General features: G+C 40.0%; 1 protein-coding gene and 1 pseudogene across 4 annotated transcripts in view; both read right to left on the reverse strand.

Annotated features, from left to right (window-relative positions):
• Positions 1 to 18865, reverse strand: part of CDC42BPA (CDC42 binding protein kinase alpha) — a 352518-nt gene that overhangs the window by 181471 nt on the left and 152182 nt on the right. The gene's annotated exons all lie outside the window — the stretch shown is intronic.
• LOC133773842 (transcription factor BTF3-like) lies at positions 12287 to 12798 on the reverse strand (annotated as a pseudogene).

An 18865-nucleotide genomic window follows, 5' to 3' on the forward strand; every position in this document is an offset into this window, starting at 1 on the left:
AGATTTAAGTTGAAAGGCTTCCAGATTTTCTCCCATTCAATATGACCCTGCATATGGGTTTGTCAAATATTGCCTAGATTGTGCTGAGATATTCCCTTCTATACCCAACCTGCTTAATATTTTACAATGAAAGGATGTTGTATTTTATCAAATGCTTTCTCTGTATCTATTGCGATAATTACGTGGCTATTATTAATCAAATTTTTAGTGTGATATATCACATTTATTGGTTTGCATATATGAACCATCCCCACATCCCTGGGATAAATTCCACTTGCTTTGGGTAAATGATCTTTATATGCTTTAGATTCAATTAGCTGGTATGATTTTGAGGATTTCTGCATCAATGTTCATCAAGGATTTTGGTCTATAGTCTTTTTATTATGTCTTTTTTCTTGTTTTTTGAATTAAGTGATGCAGGCTTCATAAGAGGAATTTGGGAGGATTTCTTCCCTTTCAATTGTTTTAAATACTTTAAGAAGCACTGGAGGTAGTTCTTTAAAAATCTGGTAGAATCCAGCAGTGAGGTGATCTGGAGGAATGACCTCAAACTTACAGAAGAGTTTGAAAACAGCCTGCCCTAAATAATTTTTGCTATAATGCAGGAGCAGGGGGTGTATTTTATGCCATGGGCCATCTGGATATTCATAACATCTCTATCAACTTAAAAGTAGCCTGCTATAGATTTATTGAATTTCAAGTCCTGCCTGCAGTTGCATTGGCAGGGCCAGATCAAATGATTTTATGGGCTTTATACAGCCCATGGACCAGACATTCCCCACTCCTAGGTAAGGTATACATTTTAAGCAAAAAGGTGAATTATAAAATTATGCTACATAGCTTACAAAGATAAGACTTTTTATCTATGTGATTTGTTGCTTATGTGTGAAAAAAAATTGCCCCTGTAGAAATTCATTACTTTAGGTCAGTCACAATATTAGGAGTTTTAATGCACACTGCATCAGTGGTCCAGAAATTCTCAAGCTAAGAAACTGACATAAATTTGCCCTAAAAAGCAAAACAAATTCTAAACTACTCTGGAAGAGACGTGCTCAAATTTTGCTAGGCATAATTCTCACACAAAAAAATCTCACTGAAGGTGAGGTAACAATACAGTAATAGAAACTAAGTGAGGAAATTGTCCATTACAAGTAACAATCAGAAATCCCAACAAAGACTATAATTATATTGCTAACAACTATCAGATCAAAGTCTAGGAAATAAGTTACCTTTTTTTTATTTTTTATTTATTTATTTATTTTGACAGGCAGAGTGGATAGTGAGAGATAGAGAGACAGAGAGAAAGGTCTTCCTTTTTTGCCACTGGTTCACCCTCCAATGGCCGCTGCGGCCGGCACATCGCGCTGATCCGAAGCCAGGAGCCAGGTGTTTCTCCTGGTCTCCCATGTGGGTGCAGGGCCCAAGCACTTGGGCCATCCTCCACTGCCTTCCCGGGCCATAGCAGAGAGCTGGCCTGGAAGAGGGGCAACCGGGATAGAATCCGGTGCCCCAACTGGGACTAGAACCCGGTGTGCCAGCGCCGCAAGGCAGAGGATTAGCCTGTTAAGCCACGGCGCCGGCTGGAAATAAGTTACTTTTAAGATTACTGAAGACAAAACAAACAATACAAACATGAAAAAAATCAAACAAGTTTTAAAGGCAAAAATAATTGCAAAATTTCATTAACATAATTATAAAAAATACCCTGGAAAAACCAGCTTTCTGAAAAATGTATACTTAAAAACGTACAGAAGAGCTGTGTAAAATATTCATCATTACCAGAAAACATTAATAAGTCTACCATCATACCAAAGATTTTAAAATAACAAATTGGAGAAATAGAGCTGGGAGGAATATACATGCAGACTTCAAAAAGTTCATGGACAATCCGAATTAAAAGTCTATTTTGGGGGCTAGCACTGTGGCATGATGGGTAAAGCTGCTGCCTGCAGTACTGGCATCCCATACGGGCACCAGTTCAATTACTGGCTGCTCCACTTTCGATCCAGCTCCCTGCTGATGTGCCTGGGAAAGCACTGGAAGATGGCCAAGTCCTTGGGCCCACGTCGGAAGAAGCTCTTGGCTCCGAATTGGCCCAGCTCCAGCCTTTGCAGCCATTTGGGGAGTGAACCAGTGGAAAGAAGACCTCTCTCTCTCTCTCCTCCTCTCCCTCTCTCCCTCTCTCTTTCTGCCTCTATAACTCTGCTTCTCAAATAAATAAATAAATCTTTTTAAAAAAATTTTAGTGAAAAATTCTTTTAAATCTGCTCATTTTTTTCACAGTATGCATTTTCCGTATTTTGAAGACTCCTAATATGCATAGATTTCAAACTGAACTTACCTTTAAAAATAAAAGATTTTATGTATTTATTTGAAAGGCAGACCCATAGAGAGGAGAAACAAAGACACCTCCCACTCACCAGTTCATTTCCCAAATGGCCACAACAGCTGGGGCTAGGCCAGTATGGTGCTAGGAGCCAGGAAATGTATCCCAAGTCTCTCAAGTGCATGGCAGTGGCCCAAGTACTTGAGCCACCCTCTGCAGCTTTCCCAGGAAAATTAGCAGGTAGCCAGATCACAGAAATAGAGCAGCCTGATTGAAATCAGTGCTCTGATATGGGATGCCAGCATCACACCACAATGCCAGCCCCTAAATCGATCTTTTAATTCCATGTACCGTAAACTTCATGAAGTACCCTCATAAAAAATTTGAATCAACAAAATTAATTAATCTTATATATAGAATCCTGTATTGAAGGCCAGTGCTGTGGCTCAATAGGCTAATCCTCCACCTAGCGGCGCTGGCACACCGGTTCTAGTCCTGGTCGGGGCACCGGATTCTATCCCGGTTGCCCCTCTTCCAGGCCAGCTCTCTGCTATGGCCCGGGAGTGCAGTGGAGGATGGCCCAAGTGCTTGGGCCCTGCACCCCATGGGAGACCAGGAGAAGCACCTGGCTCCTGCCTTTGGATCAGCGCGATGCACCAGCCGCAGCACACAGGCCGCGGCGGCCATTGGAGGGTGAACCAACAGCAAAAGAAGACCTTTCTCTCTGTCTCTCTCTCACTATCCACTCTGCCTGTCAAAAATTAAAAAAAAAAAAAAAAAAAAAAAAAAAAGAATCCTGTATTGAAAGGTAAGAAAAGACATATTCTTTTCTAATAAATGTGGAACACACAGAAATTGGCCTATTTCAAAAATTCCAACAAATGACAAAAACCTGATATCAAACAGAATCATTTTCTAATAAAATAAAACTAAAAATACTAAATTAATACTTTAAGTAATTCATGGTTCATAGAAGAATTCTAAGTTGTTAAATATTTAAAATTCAACAATAGCAAAATGCTCTGGTTTGAAACTTATGAAGGGAAAGAGCAGCACAATAAAATAGTAAAAAAAAAAGAGGACAAATGACCCACATATCAGAGATTTTTAAACTCGGAAGAGGCAGGTTAAACAATTTCATGCAAAAAAGAGCTGAAACCTCAGAGAAAATGGACAATTTCTCAGAAAATATGACTTTGAACTGGTGTTGTGCTGCAGTAGTTGAAGCTGCCATCTGAGATACCAGCATCCCACATGGGCACCAATTAGAGTTCCAGCTGCTTTGCTTCCAATCCAGCTCCCTGCTAATGCACCTGGGAATGCAGAGGAAGATGGTCTAAGTCCTTGAGCCCCTGTTCCCACATGCGAGACTCAGATGGAATTATAGGTTCTTTGCTTCAGCCTGGCACAGCCCTGGCCATGGTAGCCATTTGGGGAGTGATTCAGTGGATGGATGATCTCTGTGTCTCTTCTTCCCTAACAGCCTGTCTGATAAGTAAATCTTAAAAAAGAAAAAAACAGAACTTACCAAAAGAGACATAGGAAGAAACAGAAACATTGAAAATTTTGAATCAACAGTAGAAAATCCACTTGTAAAACAAACAAAAGAAAACCAAACCTCGCAAAGTCTATGGAATCCATACTGTGAAAGTTAAGAACTAGGCAAAGATTCCTCCCTACCACCAATGATTTTTAAGTCATTATAATGTAATTATATAGGCGCAAGTGTTGTGGCATAGGAGATAAAGCTGCTGCCTGAGGTGCTAGCATCCCATATGAGCAGCAGTTCATATCCCAGCTATTCTAATTCCGATCCAGTTCCCTAATAACAGCCTAGGTAAGCCACCCATGTCAGAAACCAGTTCCTGGCTTCAGCCAGGCCGAGTGCTGGCAACTGTGGCCATTTGAGGATTGAACCAGTGGATGGAAGATCTCTGTCTTTTCCTCCTCCCCCGTAAATCTTTAAAAATAAATAAATAAATGTTTAAATAAGTAAATAAAATTATCAATTGCCAACACTCCTGATCCCATAACATACGAGTAACCATGACACTCCCAAGATTTCACAAAAAGGACACAGAAATGGACACTCAAGCCCCACCATAACTTCCATATTCTTTGACTATTTGATTAAGTTGCATACAGACACCACCCCTATGCCTCCAAATCCTATAAAAGACTGGCCTAAACCTTGTTAATTGCAACTGTCTCTCCTAGTGTGTACTTTCGCTTTAAATAAATCTTGCATCTCTCGTCACCTTTCCTGTCTCTTCCTAGAGTTCCTTCTTGTCTGGAGACAAGAACCTGGAGCCAGCCTAGCCAGGGTTCACTAGAAACAATTGGTCCCTGCCACCTACATCCAAGACTCATATTGAGTTTGTGGCTCCTGCCCTTGGCCTTGGCTACCCCAGTTGTTGCAGGCATTTGGGAAGTGACCCAGTGCTTGGGAAATAAAGAAAGGGAGAGAAGGAGAGAGGGAGGGAATGGAAAAGAAAAGCAAGCAAGCAAGCAACAGAAAACCTAAAACAATAAAAAGATACACTGCATGTATGGATGGAAAAATTACATGCCAGGGGCCAGCATCGTGGCGTAGCAGGTAAATCTGCTGTCTGCAATGCCAGCATCCCATATGGATACCAGTTCAAGTCCTGGCTGCTCCATTTCTGATTCAGCTCTCTGTTGTGGCCTGGGAAAGCAGCAGAGGATGGCCCAAGTCCTTGGACTCCTGCATACATGTGGGAGACTCAGAAGAAGTTTCTGGCTCCTGACTTCGGATTGGCCCACCTCTGGCCATTGCTGCCATTTGAGTAATGAATCAACAGATGGAACACCTCTCGCCCTCCCTCTGCCTCTGCCTTTCCAATGGCTCTACTCCCAACCTGTGTGTACTGATGGTCCTCTTCTCCACTTAATGCCGTATAATTGTTCAAACCTGGTAAATGCCACTCTTAGGATCATTGGTTACTATCCTCACCCTGTCTTTTATGACCTTGTCTAAATATGATCAGAGTCGGCAAACTTGGAAGGCTTCCATAGCCTTGGCAACTCATGATGACAGCCTAGGGTGGTTACTGGCGCCATAAACTAGAGTGTCAATTTGTTGGGTCAACAACAGGAGTCACTGTGCACTTGCTCCTCATGTGGGATCTCTGTCCTTAATGTGCTGTCCATTTTGATTTAATGCTATAACTAGTACTCAGTATGTTTCACTTTGTGTTTCTATGTGGGTGCAAACTGTTGAAATCTTTACTTAATAAATACTAAATTGATCTTCTGTCTATAAAGAGAATTGAAAATGAATCTTGATGTGAATGGAAGGGGAGAGGGAGCGGGAGAGGGGAGGATTGCGGGTGGGAGGGAAGTTATGGGAGGGGGAAGCCATTGTAATCCATAAGCTGTACACTGGAAATTTATATTCATTAAATAAAAGTTAAAAAAATAAAAATAAAAATAAAAAAATAAATTAAAAAAATAGATTACATACCAGGACACTGTTATTGAGGCAAAGTAGGTTAAGCCACCAACTGTTACACCACCATTGCATATGAGTAAAGGCTCAAATTCTGGCTACTCCATTTCAGCGGAAGATGGCCCAAACATTTGAGTCCCTGTCAACCCTGTGGATGACTTTGATGGAGTTCCACACTCCTGGCTTCAGCCTGGCCAAACCTGGCAGTTATGGCCTTTTGGCGAGTGAACAAGTGGATGGATGACCTTTCTGTTTCTCCATCTCTTTCTCTCTAGTCTGCCTTTCAAATAAACAAATAAATCCTTAAGAAAAAAAAGATTACACATTACAAACATAAATTTCCCCAAAATTAATCTCTAAATTCAGTGTAGACCTACAAGCTTGAGTTTGTGAAAGAATGCTTGTAATGTGTGTACAAAAATGGCTATAAACCAATATGCTAACAAGAATAGCTCAATTTTAATTTTTCAGTTTATTTGAAAGGCAGAGAGACATACATAGAAAAACAGAGGGACAGAAAAACAAATCTTTCATATACTGGTTCAGTACCATAGTGACCACAACAGCCAGGGCTGGGCCAGGTTAAAGCCAGGAGCCCAAAACTTAGCCTTGGTCTCCTATAGAAGTGGCAGGGACTCAAGTATTTGAGCTATGATCCACTGCAGGGTGCACATTGGTAGGAAGCTGGACCAGAACTGGACTGGCCGGAGACTCAAACTAGACATACTGATATGGGATAGGGGCATCACAAGCAGTGACTTCACCACTGCATTACAACCCAACTCCCAAAGAATATTGGAGGAAGAAAAAGAATTAGAGTAGACACTTCACCAGTAATACATTTTTATAAAGGTAAAAAGATGAAGATGGTATAGGTTGACCCAGATGTAACAGACAAAAAGCAAAGTGAAATTTTGAAAGTTATAAAGTTTGAGAAAAGCTCCTTGAGAGGAGATTCTGTCCAGATAACATGTAAGTAATGATCTATAAGAAATGACATAATTATTATATTTCAAATTACTAAGAATAAACAGTAGATCCTAAAGCTTCCAGAGACGCAGAAAGGATATATAGGACAGAGAATCAGGGCAGTATTAGACATCTCAATGGTAATACTATAAGTTAAAGACAATGTAATACCTTTTGCATTCTAAAAGAAAAATAATTTCAAAGCTAGGCCATCATGCCTAAACTGTCAATCAAATATGCGGGAAGAAATGACAGAGGACTTTTTTCACACATGGAAGATTGTGAAATATTTTCTTGGAGTGGAACTTGGGAAGCAACAGAATGAATTCCATGGTAATGATGAAAGTAGTCCTAGAATGACAGCTCTGCATTATGTCTACTGAACAAAAAAACAGATTAGAACAAGAGAATGTAAGACTATAATATGGATAACTCTAAGGGGACAAAAAAAAACTTACTTAATGTCACTGAGAGAGAAAAAAAGAAATTGCTAAATTATGTAACACGTTGGGGAGAATCTGGAAATAAATTCAGAGTTACACAGAAAACTAGGCAAAACAACATGGTCATTTACTCAAGGAAGAACAAAAAGTAGAAGAAAAGAAATGTAATGAAAATAAACTGCATAATATGACTATGAATATTTGTATCATCATAAAAAATTACTGAATAGGATCAGGACCAGTATTGTGGCAAAGTGGATAATGTCACCACCTGTGACACTGGCAGCCCACATGGGTGCCAATTCATGTCCCAGCTGCTCTACTTGCAATCCAGCTCCTGCTAATGGCCTGGGAAAAGCAGCAGAAGATAGCTCAAGTGTTGGGGCACCTGCCACACATGTGGGAGACCCAAATGAAGCTCCTGGCTTCAGTCTGGCCCAACTCTGGCTGTTGAGGCCACCTGGAGAATGAATCAGCAGGTGAAAGCTAGCTAGCTCGCTCACTCGCTTGCTCTCTCGTGTGCGTGCATGCTCGCGCGCGCTCGCTCTCTCTCTCCTTCCCTCTAATTTTAAAATAAATAAATCTTTGTTTTGGGGCCAGCATCATGACACATCAGGTTAAGCCATCATCTGCAGCTCTCCCACATGGGTGCAAGTTTAAGTCCTGGTTGCTCTATACCCGATCCAGGTCCAAGCTGATGGGCCACCCTCCGCTGCCTTCTCAGGCACAAGTGCTGCACCCATGTGGGAGACACAAGGGAAATTTCCTAATTCCTGGCTTCTACCTGACCTGGCTGTGGCTGGTGGGGCCATTTGAGGAGTGAACCAGCAGATGGAAGATCTCTGTCTCCTCTTTCTCTGTAACTCTTTCAAATAAATAAAAGGTAAGTCTTTTAGTACTAAACAGGATATAATCAAAGATTATGTGATAATTTCACTGAGAAGATAGAGAGGAAGTGTATTTGTTGGGCAAGAGGTAAGTTAAGAGATTTGAACCCTCATCTTCTATGATAACAAATAGGTAGTATTAAAATTAAATAATCAAGAGATGATAGCACAAGTGAAGGCCAGAAGAAACAGCAGAAAGGTTTATAAATGTCTGCCTCTAGACAAAGGATTTTGAGGTTGACAGTAATACAACACAAGAATACTGTTTTTTCTGGAATGTATCAACCTAAAATTTTTGTAGATATCACTTAAAAAAACAGAAATAAAATAAGTGAAAGTTTCTTTCTTCATTACAACTTTTTAAGTGGAGGTTCAACACACTTGTATATCCAATAAAACTATTTTAAGATCAATAACAAATGTGCCAAAACAAACTTTTTATTTTTTTTGGACAGGCAGAGTGGACAGTGAGAGAGAGACAGAGAGAAAGGTCTTCCTTTTTGCCGTTGGTTCACCCTCCAATGGCCGCCGCGGTAGGCGTGCTGCGGCCGGCGCACCGCGCCGATCTGATGGCAGGAGCCAGGTGCTTATCCTGGTCTCCCATGGGGTGCAGGGCCCAAGGACTTGGGCCATCCTCCACTGCATTCCCTGGCCACAGCAGAGAGCTGGCCTGGAAGAGGGGCAACCGGGACAGGATCAGTGCCCCGACCGGGACTAGAACCCGGTGTGCCGGCGCCGCAAGGCGGAGGATTGGCCTAGTGAGCCGCGGCGCCGGCCAAAACAAACTTTTTTAAAAAATATTATCCTCTTGTTGAGGAAAATAAAAATGATTGACTGAGAAAACATACTCAGGAACAAATCTGATTCTAGGAAATTCAAATGGATAGAAACAGTATTCATTAAATTATAAAATGCACCAGGATTCAGAAGAGTAGACATCAGACACCATAGAAGAAGCCTCTGCTTTGAGTCCAAGAGGGTTATATTATGCGAGACTCGAGAAGCACTACCTCTGTTCCATTCTCTTCTAGTGAGGCTGCCTTCTCTTTGAAATCGTGGTGCACAACTTCTATAGGTCAATACCTCCCTAATTTCAGTATGTGTTTTCTTATTTCATCAGGGCCACCATGATACTCCTGTCTTCTCATTATCAAACCTAGCATTATCTACTTTCCACTTTGTATTTTATACTTACAATTATCCTAAGAAAGTATAAATCCCTATACTCATCTTCTACCTTTTGCTAGACTATCATATTATTTTTCCTGTCTACATCTATCATGAACCCCACATTACAGCAATTTTATTATTTTTTCTTTGAAGTCAGATGTCTTTTGTGTAAACTTAAAAAGACAATGTAGTCTTTTTTTTTTTTTCTTTATCCACTTATTTATCATGTCTGGTAGGTTTTTTCCTACAGATCTACGTATCCAAATGGTCTGATCTCCTCTGGCATGGAGGATATTCTTTAGCATGCAAACCTACTAGAATAATTTTCTTGTCTTTCTTTCACTTCTCTGGAAGTATCTTTAATTCACTCTCCTTTAAAAAATAAAAAGATTGATTTATTTTGAAAATAAGAGTTACAGAGAAAGGGGAAAAAAAGATACATAGATCTTCCATCTGATGGCTTACTCCCCAGATGGATGCAATGGTCAAAGCTGGGCCAGGCTGAAGCCTGGAGCCAGGAGCTTCTTCTTATGGATCTCCCACATGAGTGACATGGGCCCAAACATTTGGGCCATTTTCCACTGCTTTTCCTAAGTCATGAGCAGGGAACTAGATCAGAAGTGTACCAGCTGAGACACAAACCAGCATCCAAATGGGATGCCAGCATCCAGGTGGCAGCTTTTCCTGCTATGCCACAACACTGGCTCCTTACTCTTCGTTTGAAGAATATTTTTCTGGATAGAGAATTCTCAATTCTCACCTTTCTTATAGCACTTTAAAGAAAATTTCTGTCTTTGGTTTTAGCAGTTTAATGTGATATGTCCTGGTTTGGATCCCTTTATAGCTTTGAAATATGCGAAGTTCCTTACATCTAGTTTAGCTTTATTTTGTTTTAAATCACATTTGGGAAGTTTGAGTCATCACTTTTACAAGTATTTTTCTTCCTTCATCTCACTCTATTCCATCTAGGATTCCAATGATATGAATCCCTTCATTCATTTTACTACAGCAGTTTTCTCTGTTCTTTATATTGGATAAATTATACTACATGGTCTTTAAGTTCACTGACTCTTCTCCCATCTCTAGTCTACTATTAATCTTTTTCAGTGAATTTTTTATTTTAATTACTGTACTCTTCAGTTTATAACGTCCATTTAATTTTTTCTGAGATTCTTTTCCTATACAATCTTATAAAACTATTTTCTCGGCCAGCGCCACGGCTCACTTGGCTAATCCTCCGCCTGTGGTGCCGGCACCCTGAGTTCTAGTCCTGGTTGGGGCACCAGATTCTGTCCTCTTCCAGTCTAGCACTCTGCTGTGGCCTGGGAAGGCAGTGGAAGATGGCCCAAGTGCTTGGGCCATGCACCCGCATGGGAGACCAGGAGGAAGCACCTGGCTCCTGGCTTCGGATCAGCGCAGCATGCTGGCCATAGAGGCCATTTTGGGGGTGGGGGGTGAACCAATGGAAAGGAAGACCTTTCTCTCTCTCTGTCTAGCTCTGCCTGTAAAAAAACAAACAAAAAAACTATTTCCTCTTATTTGTCTATAAGCATATTTTTGATAGCTTCTTTATGTCTTTGCTACATTTAACATACGTGCCATCCAGGCACCTACTGATTCCTTTTATTTTTGTGACTATCCCCATCTCCATTTTTGTTGGGAACAGAGATTTTTTTATTGAATCCTGGTCACTGTGAGTAAGACACTGTGGAGAGTATGAATTCTGTTATCTTCCCGCTGCAGATTAGTAATTCTTGCTAAAAGCATTAAAAAAATTTGCTGGATCTCTTTGAATAAGTGTTGGCTTACTGATTCACTCTTTGAGTGCAGATTTATACAAAGTCTAAGACTCGGCAAGACTATCCAAACCCTATATCTTTTCCATGCTTGGAATTACGCTGCTAGACAGGTTTAGAGTAATTCTTAAGGGTTACAAAGGTATTAGTTAACTGGCTTTCCAGTGCCAGAATTCTAATATCCCCTAACACTGTGCTCTAAGATTATGCTGTTTTAAGATTAATATAATCCATTATTAGCAAGACTGGTACGGTCTTGTTGTTCACACATGGAGCCCAATCTACATGAAGCGCCCCCAGATGGAGACTTTAGGCAGTCTCAGACTCTCTGCACAGTTTCCGCTTCAATGCCTTACCCTGCAGATTCTACAAACTTCACTCTGACCTCTTCTCCTAAGCTCTGAAGAAATGTTATACCCTACTGTAACTCTAGTTTTTTGGATAAGAGTCACAAAGTGTCCCAATCTCGGGCACTGTTGAGGGACACCTCCTGAACTCACTTCTGCCAAGGATAAAAGTCTTATGCAACCTATTTTCCACTGCCAGAAAAAGCTATGTCAAGTATTGTGTTCAGTCTTACAGTTGTATATAACTGGAAGCCTAATTTGGTACCCATTATTCCTTCCATCATGGCTAGAGGCAGAGTATCACTTAATCCTTACTTTATAGGCAAAGAAATTTATTAACCTTTGTTTCAAACTTTATTCTTGGGTTTCCTCAAGCTTATTTAGCTGCCAAGAATTAACTGTGTATAAGCAAAAACTGGAAGAGCTGCACTATCCAAGGGGCTTGAGCTTAAAAATATCAGAGATCTATATTTTATCAGACCATAAACAAAACTATTTTAAAAAGCAGTCAAAAGGGGATGGCACTGTGGCTTAGTAGGCTAAGCTTCCATCTGTGGTGCCAGCATCCAATACATGTACTGCTTCAAATCCCAGCTGCTCCACTTCCAATCCAGCACTCAGCTGATGGCCTGAGAAAGCAGTAGAAGATGGCTCAAGTCCTTCGGTCCCTGTACCCATGTACAAGACCCAGAAGAAGCTCCTGGGCCCTGGATCTCGACTAGCCCAGCTCTGGCCATTTGGAGAGCAAACCAGCAGATGGCAGACCTTTCTTTCCATCTCTCTCTCCAACTCCACCCCTCAAGTAAGTAAGTCTTTTATATTTTGACTGCTTTTTTTTTTAATAGCAATTCCCAGTAATTTCTTCAAGTTTTAGTTTCTTCACAAGCTGACTCTATTATAGTTTGCTTCAGTCTTAGAAATCTCATCAAAATTCTCCACAAGATCTCGAACAACTTCATCATCATTCTCTCCAGTATCAAGTGGTGCTTTTCGATCCCCAGATTGTTTGGATAGAACTTCAGCTAGCCTCCTCAAACTAGTCAGGCTGTCAGCACCACTCTGGTTTAAGATGCTGGGAAACACTTCTGTCAGCTGCTTTGTTTCAGAATGATGATATAATGATGAAAAGTGTTTGCTGCCAGAGAAGTCTGAACTTCAGGATTGTGCAAATAGATCACTGTTCACTGGTTTGTAAACATAGTCACCTCTTCAATACCAGAAATATTGTTTACCCTTAATTTCTTTAAGGAGAACTGAAATTTTTTATCATCTGCTATCATTGTTGTATGAACCACCTTCTTTCTACGAGCAGTTCCTTTCACCAATGCACATTATGCCTGCAATTGGTTAAGTTTTTCCTGGTTTGTGATAGTTTCTTTCCTCTTGTCCAAGCAGAAACAGGATCATGCCCTATTTGATCTGTCTTAGGCAGATGAACTGAGATTAGGCTCATACACAGGGACACAAGAGCACATAATCCGTTTTAAAGATGTTACCTCCTTAAGATAAATTTTAAGAAGTCAAATTACTGGTTCAGAGTAATATGACATTTTCATAGTCCATGTAATGTATTATATAAAGGTGTACCAAAAAAAAAAAAAAAAGGACTTCAGCTAATTAAATTGGTATATATCTGGACTTCTATTATATAACCAGGAAAAGAATTTAAAGTAAATACTAAAAAAAAAGAAAAATAACACAAGGGATAAAATTAGGGCATAGAAACTTTTAAGTAAATAAAGAAAACAACTAAAGGGCTTGGAGTTAGCAGAAAGTAAGCAAATGGGAACAATAAACCAAATCAACCTAAAAGATCTTCTGAAAAAAGAAATCATTCATCGAACACTGTCACTCAGAATAGGAAAGAAAGATCAAAGAAACAAAAATGAGGAAGTTTAAATTTCTTTGTCCATGTAGCAAATTTTGTATTATACACATCTTACACCAAAAATAGTAAAAAAAAAAAAAAAAGGCATATCTATATCTAGAATATATATTTATATGAGATGTTTCCTTAATCACTCTGAAAACTAAAAAAATCTTGAGTACAGACAAGAAGGAACAGAAAAAATTTCATAAAAGGTATACAGTATTAATAGTTAAGGTCATTGACTGAAGAGCAGCAAGATGGCGGAATAGGAAGGTAGCACACTGATAGTCCGGGGAGAGACAGTTTAATAAAAGTGGAGATACTGCAGGTTCAAGGAAGAATAGGGGAAGAAACAGCAAAGGAAACTCTTCTGGAACTAGTGATTCACAGTGGACCTGCGTGGAGAGCGTGGGAGCCCAAGTTCGGGACACCAGTGGCAGACTCAACACACCAGCGCTGGAATGCGAGGTGAGCCGAACATCAATAGCCTGAGACACCAGCGGGAAAGCGGAAAAAGGAGACTAGAGGGAACGAGGCTTGAAACCCCGTGGGGAAAAGTTCACCAGGCTAACTAGGAGAGAAGAAAAAAAAAAAAAAAGTGACCGATACGGACACGAGTTTCTCTCTCTCCACTCACCTCTCAGAGGCAAACAAGACAAAGAGGAGGTGCCATTTTGGACATATGTCATAAGCAGGGCGACCTCAGGTCTGCACTGGCCCTGAGCCTAGCAGAAACACCTGACTCTGAGGGGAGGGGTGAAATAACAGGAGATTAGGATTTAATGAATGTGTGGTGCTAATGAAAAAAAAAGACAGTGGGGGAGAGAACTCACGGAATTCACGTGAGTACTCTCCAGAGAAGCTACAATTCGGTAAACTTGGCAACCCAGTGGGAGTCTGTAGGAGAATTGGAGCCCACACTGAGGGCAGCACAGATTCCCTGTGTGGTCCTTGGGAAAGAGCTTCTGATCTCTAGCTCCCGTGGGTATATCATTTGCCTGTTAACTGCCTCCAATTCAGCTGTGAGGAATTACTTCCCTTTTGAATAAAAAAAAAAGAGAGAGAGAGAGAGAGAGAGAGAGAGAGAGAGATTTACCACGCCTAACCTGGGAGTGTCACCTTTGACACACCCTCAACCCTGAGGAACCAAACACAGCTCTCTGGCCACACCCATCTGAAGTCTCTAAGGCTCCACCGAAAGCAGATAGTCCACTTATTCTAGAGTCACAGTATAAAAAGAAAAAAACACCACAGTAAAGAAACCAAAGAATATCTCCAATATGTCAAACAACAAATGCAAAATCCGAGGTAACAAGAACAAGGAAGACACTATGATGGCCCCAAATGAAAAAGACACCCCAATTCAAGATTATGAAGATGATGAGATAGAAGAAATGCAAGAAGCGGATCTCAAAAAACTGATAAGAACATTAAGAAGTTCTCAAAAATAAATTCTTGAACTACAGAAATCCTTAATGGACAAGATAGAAAATCTCTCTCGTGAAAATGAAACATTAAGGAGGAGTCACAATCAAATGAAACAACTAGTAGAACAAGAAACTGTGATAGTGATGAGAAATCATAATGAAATGAAGAATTCAATAGATCAAATGACAAACACATTAGAGAGCCTTAAAAACAGAATGGGTGAAGCAGAAGAGAAAATATCGGACTTAGAAGACAGAGCACAGGAAAGTATAAAGTCAAACCAAAGAAAAGAAGAGGAAATGAGAAATCTAAAAAATATTGTTGAGAATCTACAGGATACTATTAAAAAGCCCAACATTCGGGTTCTAGGAGTTCCTGAAGGCATGGAGAGGGAGAAAGGATTAGAAGGCATTTTTAGTGAGATACTTGCAGAGAACTTCCCGGGTCTGGAGAAGACATCCTAGTACAGAAAGCTCAGAAAACCCCTAGTAAACATGACCAAAAGAGATCCTCACCACGACATGTTGTAATCAAACTCACCACAGTGAAACATAAAGAAAAGATTCTAAAATGTGCAAGAGAGAAACGTCAGACTACTCTCAGAGGATCTCCAATTAGACTCACAGCTGACTTCTCATCAGAAACCCTACAAGCTAGAAGGGAATGGCAAGACATAGCCCAGGTACTAAGAGAGAAAAACTGCCAGCCCAGAATATTATATCCTGCAAAGCTCTCATTTGTGAATGAAGGTGAAATAAAGACTTTTCATAGCAAACAGAAATGGAAAGAATTTGTTGCCACTCGTCCTGCCCTGCAAAAGGTGCTTAAAGATGTGTTACACACAGAAACACGGTTACCAATATGAAAGAAGGTAAAGGAAGGAAACCTCACAGCAAAAGATCACAGGAAGCTCAATTTCTCTTTGACATAGCATTAAACTCTGATGCTCTGTTAAAGCAATGTGTTAAAGTAATCTATTATGTTCTCTTGATGTCTGTTAAATTCTAATTGTTCAAAAACAGCTGAATTTTTATTAAGAGCTATGGGTTATTTAAATATGTGCTTATTTTCAAAGATTTGAATAATCACCTTGTAACAACGATCAAATTTGGTCTATGTTATGTCATGATTTTAAGAAATCTTATTTCAACCAGATATTTTGGATTTTGAGCCTTCTTGGCATTCTTGACAGGTATTCAAAAAATCAAAGTTTCAAACACTCTGGACTCTAAAATTTCCAGTAAATCCTGGACTTTGGTTTTTCCAGTTTGGGCCCAACTGAAAAAATCGAAGGACCTATGTCTCTCATCTTATAGAGACACCAACTAATCAGGCTATTTGGATTATATTAGAAGTACTATCGAGATGTGACGTGGTACTAAATTTTAAGTTTCTATAATGGAAAATGCTATTAATACAAATGTTTGAGAATTAAAAAGTCTAATGATTTTGTGTTACTAGACATGATAGTTATCTTAATGAGAAAGCCCCAGAGGCCTAAAGGGTTAAATACTTGTAAAATCCTACAGGTGCTTTCAAAAATACTGTGAAGTAAGCAAGTGCCTCTTGTTGGTTGATGAGTTTATAATTTTAAACATGGTGACTTAAAGTCTTTTGTCATCCACAGTTATATATGATTTGCTGCTCATAAAACTAAAGCGTTGTTGGTGCTGTGTTTAGCTGTCCTCCTATAGGTTCCTATGGACTTTTTCCAGCCACTTCTATTGTATTCAGTACTTTGAGATGGCTCTGTAAACAGATGAAGCCAATAATGTATTAACAGTACCAACTGAGAGAAAGTATGGTTAACTGAGGTTACTAAAAAGAAAAAGCAATTCAAATCAATTGGCAATCTACAAAAAGAGTTAAAGATTTTAAAAGCTATTATTAAATTTGCTACATTGGTCTATTATGTTATGTTATATATGTGTACATATTATATGTCCACATGGGAAAATTTTATTAAGAATTTTACTTTAATCGGTTATAGATAAGATTGTCCATAAATTTAAGCTGCTAAATTTAATCAAAGATACATTTTAATTTGTGTATCCTGAATCTCTGTATCATATGTTTTATACTCGTTGGTAGAAAGAAACTAAAAACATTTTATGTTTGTGCTTAAGTTTACTGGCTAAACAAACTACACCATGTTAGATATTTAAGAGGTGTTTCCAAATACATGATTCTTAAAACTCATAGAAGGCATTGGACCTTCTGGTAAATGTTTTCATAAGTTGTTATCTAATGGTTGAAACTGTTTGCTAAGTATTCATGTGATATTGCTATTGTCAGCAAGCGATCTAGGACTTGCTCCCTCATTTCTCTATTCTAAGCCTAACTTCTTCTTTCATTTCTCTATTCTCTTCAAGGTAGGTAACTAATTCTATTATGAAGGAATCTGTAGGACGCACAATTTAATCTTTAGGCCTTATCAAAGAGATGGCTAACATTTTTCTGTAATGGCATAGCCAAAATAAGAGCTTAAATTATAATCTCATAGCTAGATTTACTGCGCCATCAGCGAAGTATACAATAAGTAGAAAAAACCTCCCTTTCACACCAAAGGGAAAGAAAGTTTTTAAGTGAGAATATAATTTTCCTCATGAGCACTGTCTACCTTAGAAAAACTACTACAGAACATGCCTGTGACTATAGACTTGTAGTTCAGGCCACCGAAGATTAGAGATGGGACACGGGCACTCCCTTGACTTGCATCCTCTGGTCTGCTTTAACACAAACCAGGAGGAAAAGAAAGCTCGGCATCAGAAGCCATGGATGGCAGGCCTATTAATGGCTGTTCTGTACAGTGATCTGCCCTCAAGGAGACCCAACAGGCCAGTCCACTGCAGTGGCTTTCAATGTGGTAAGCCTGGGCTTCAGCAGAAGTCAGCTTGTGAAGAGCCCTGGCAGTTCTGCCAAGAGTTGGATCACTGGAAATGGACCTGCCCTGGAGTCGAAGGATGCCCAGGTCAGAGCCACAGATCTTATTGGCTCTAAGCTGAAAAGCCCTTCACTCAGCCCAACTTCCAAAGTGACCACTGCAGCTGAGGGGATGGTCAAGTAGGGTCAGCAACATTGCAGGCAGAACTCTAAATTTCTTGTTAGAGATGCCACCTGCCTTTACCCGGCCAGCTCTCCTCCCAGGCCAGCTAAGTAATGAAAGTCAACAGGGTGCCTTCCCTCAGGTGGTTCACACCTCCCTTAGGATGTACCCCATGTGAAGAGATAGATAGGTCTGGGCCTCTTAACTTACAAGGCCTAAAGCCCACGAAATTATTACCAGGCCCCTTCTGTCAGGTTCTATTTACCTCTCAATCAGAAAACTTAATTGTAGCTTAGATAGCACCTTTCTTAGCTCCTCTAATAATGACTCTGTCCTTTGTTCTAGACCCTGTCTAGCACACTTGGGCCTCATTCCTTTGTAATCATAACCTCTACTCTACCACCAATGGCTCTACTCCCAACCTGTGTGTACTGATGGTCCTCTTCTCCACTTAATGCCGTATAATTGTTCAAACCTGGTAAATGCCACTCTTAGGATCATTGGTTACTATCCTCACCCTGTCTTTTATGACCTTGTCTAAATATGATCAGAGTCGGCAAACTTGGAAGGCTTCCATAGCCTTGGTAACTCATGACGACAGCCTAGGGTGGCTACTGGCGCCATAAACTAGAGTGTCAATTTGTTGGGTCAACAACAGGAGTCATTGTGCACTTGCTCCTCATATGGGATCTCTGTCCTTAACGTGCTGTCCATTTTGATTTAATGCTATAACTAGTACTCAAACAGTATGTTTCACTTTGTGTTTCTATGTGGGTGCAAACTGTTGAAATCTTTACTTAATAAATACTAAATTGATCTTCTGTCTATAAAGAGAATTGAAAATGAATCTTGATGTGAATGGAAGGGGAGAGGGAGCGGGAGAGGGGAGGATTGCGGGTGGGAGGGAAGTTATGGGAGGGGGAATCCATTGTAATCCATAAGCTGTACATTGGAAATTTATATTCATTAAATAAAAGTTAAAAAAATATTTAAGGTCATTAATATAAAGTGCTAGAATGACTTTTGACTTTAAAGATATGCCCTAGTGTGAAGAAGTGATTTTGTGGAAGGAGATGGAACATAGACAAGTGAGTGGATTGAGGAATAGCATAAA

This window comes from Lepus europaeus, chromosome 14 (genome assembly GCF_033115175.1).
Source record: "Lepus europaeus isolate LE1 chromosome 14, mLepTim1.pri, whole genome shotgun sequence".
NCBI lineage: Eukaryota > Metazoa > Chordata > Mammalia > Lagomorpha > Leporidae > Lepus > Lepus europaeus.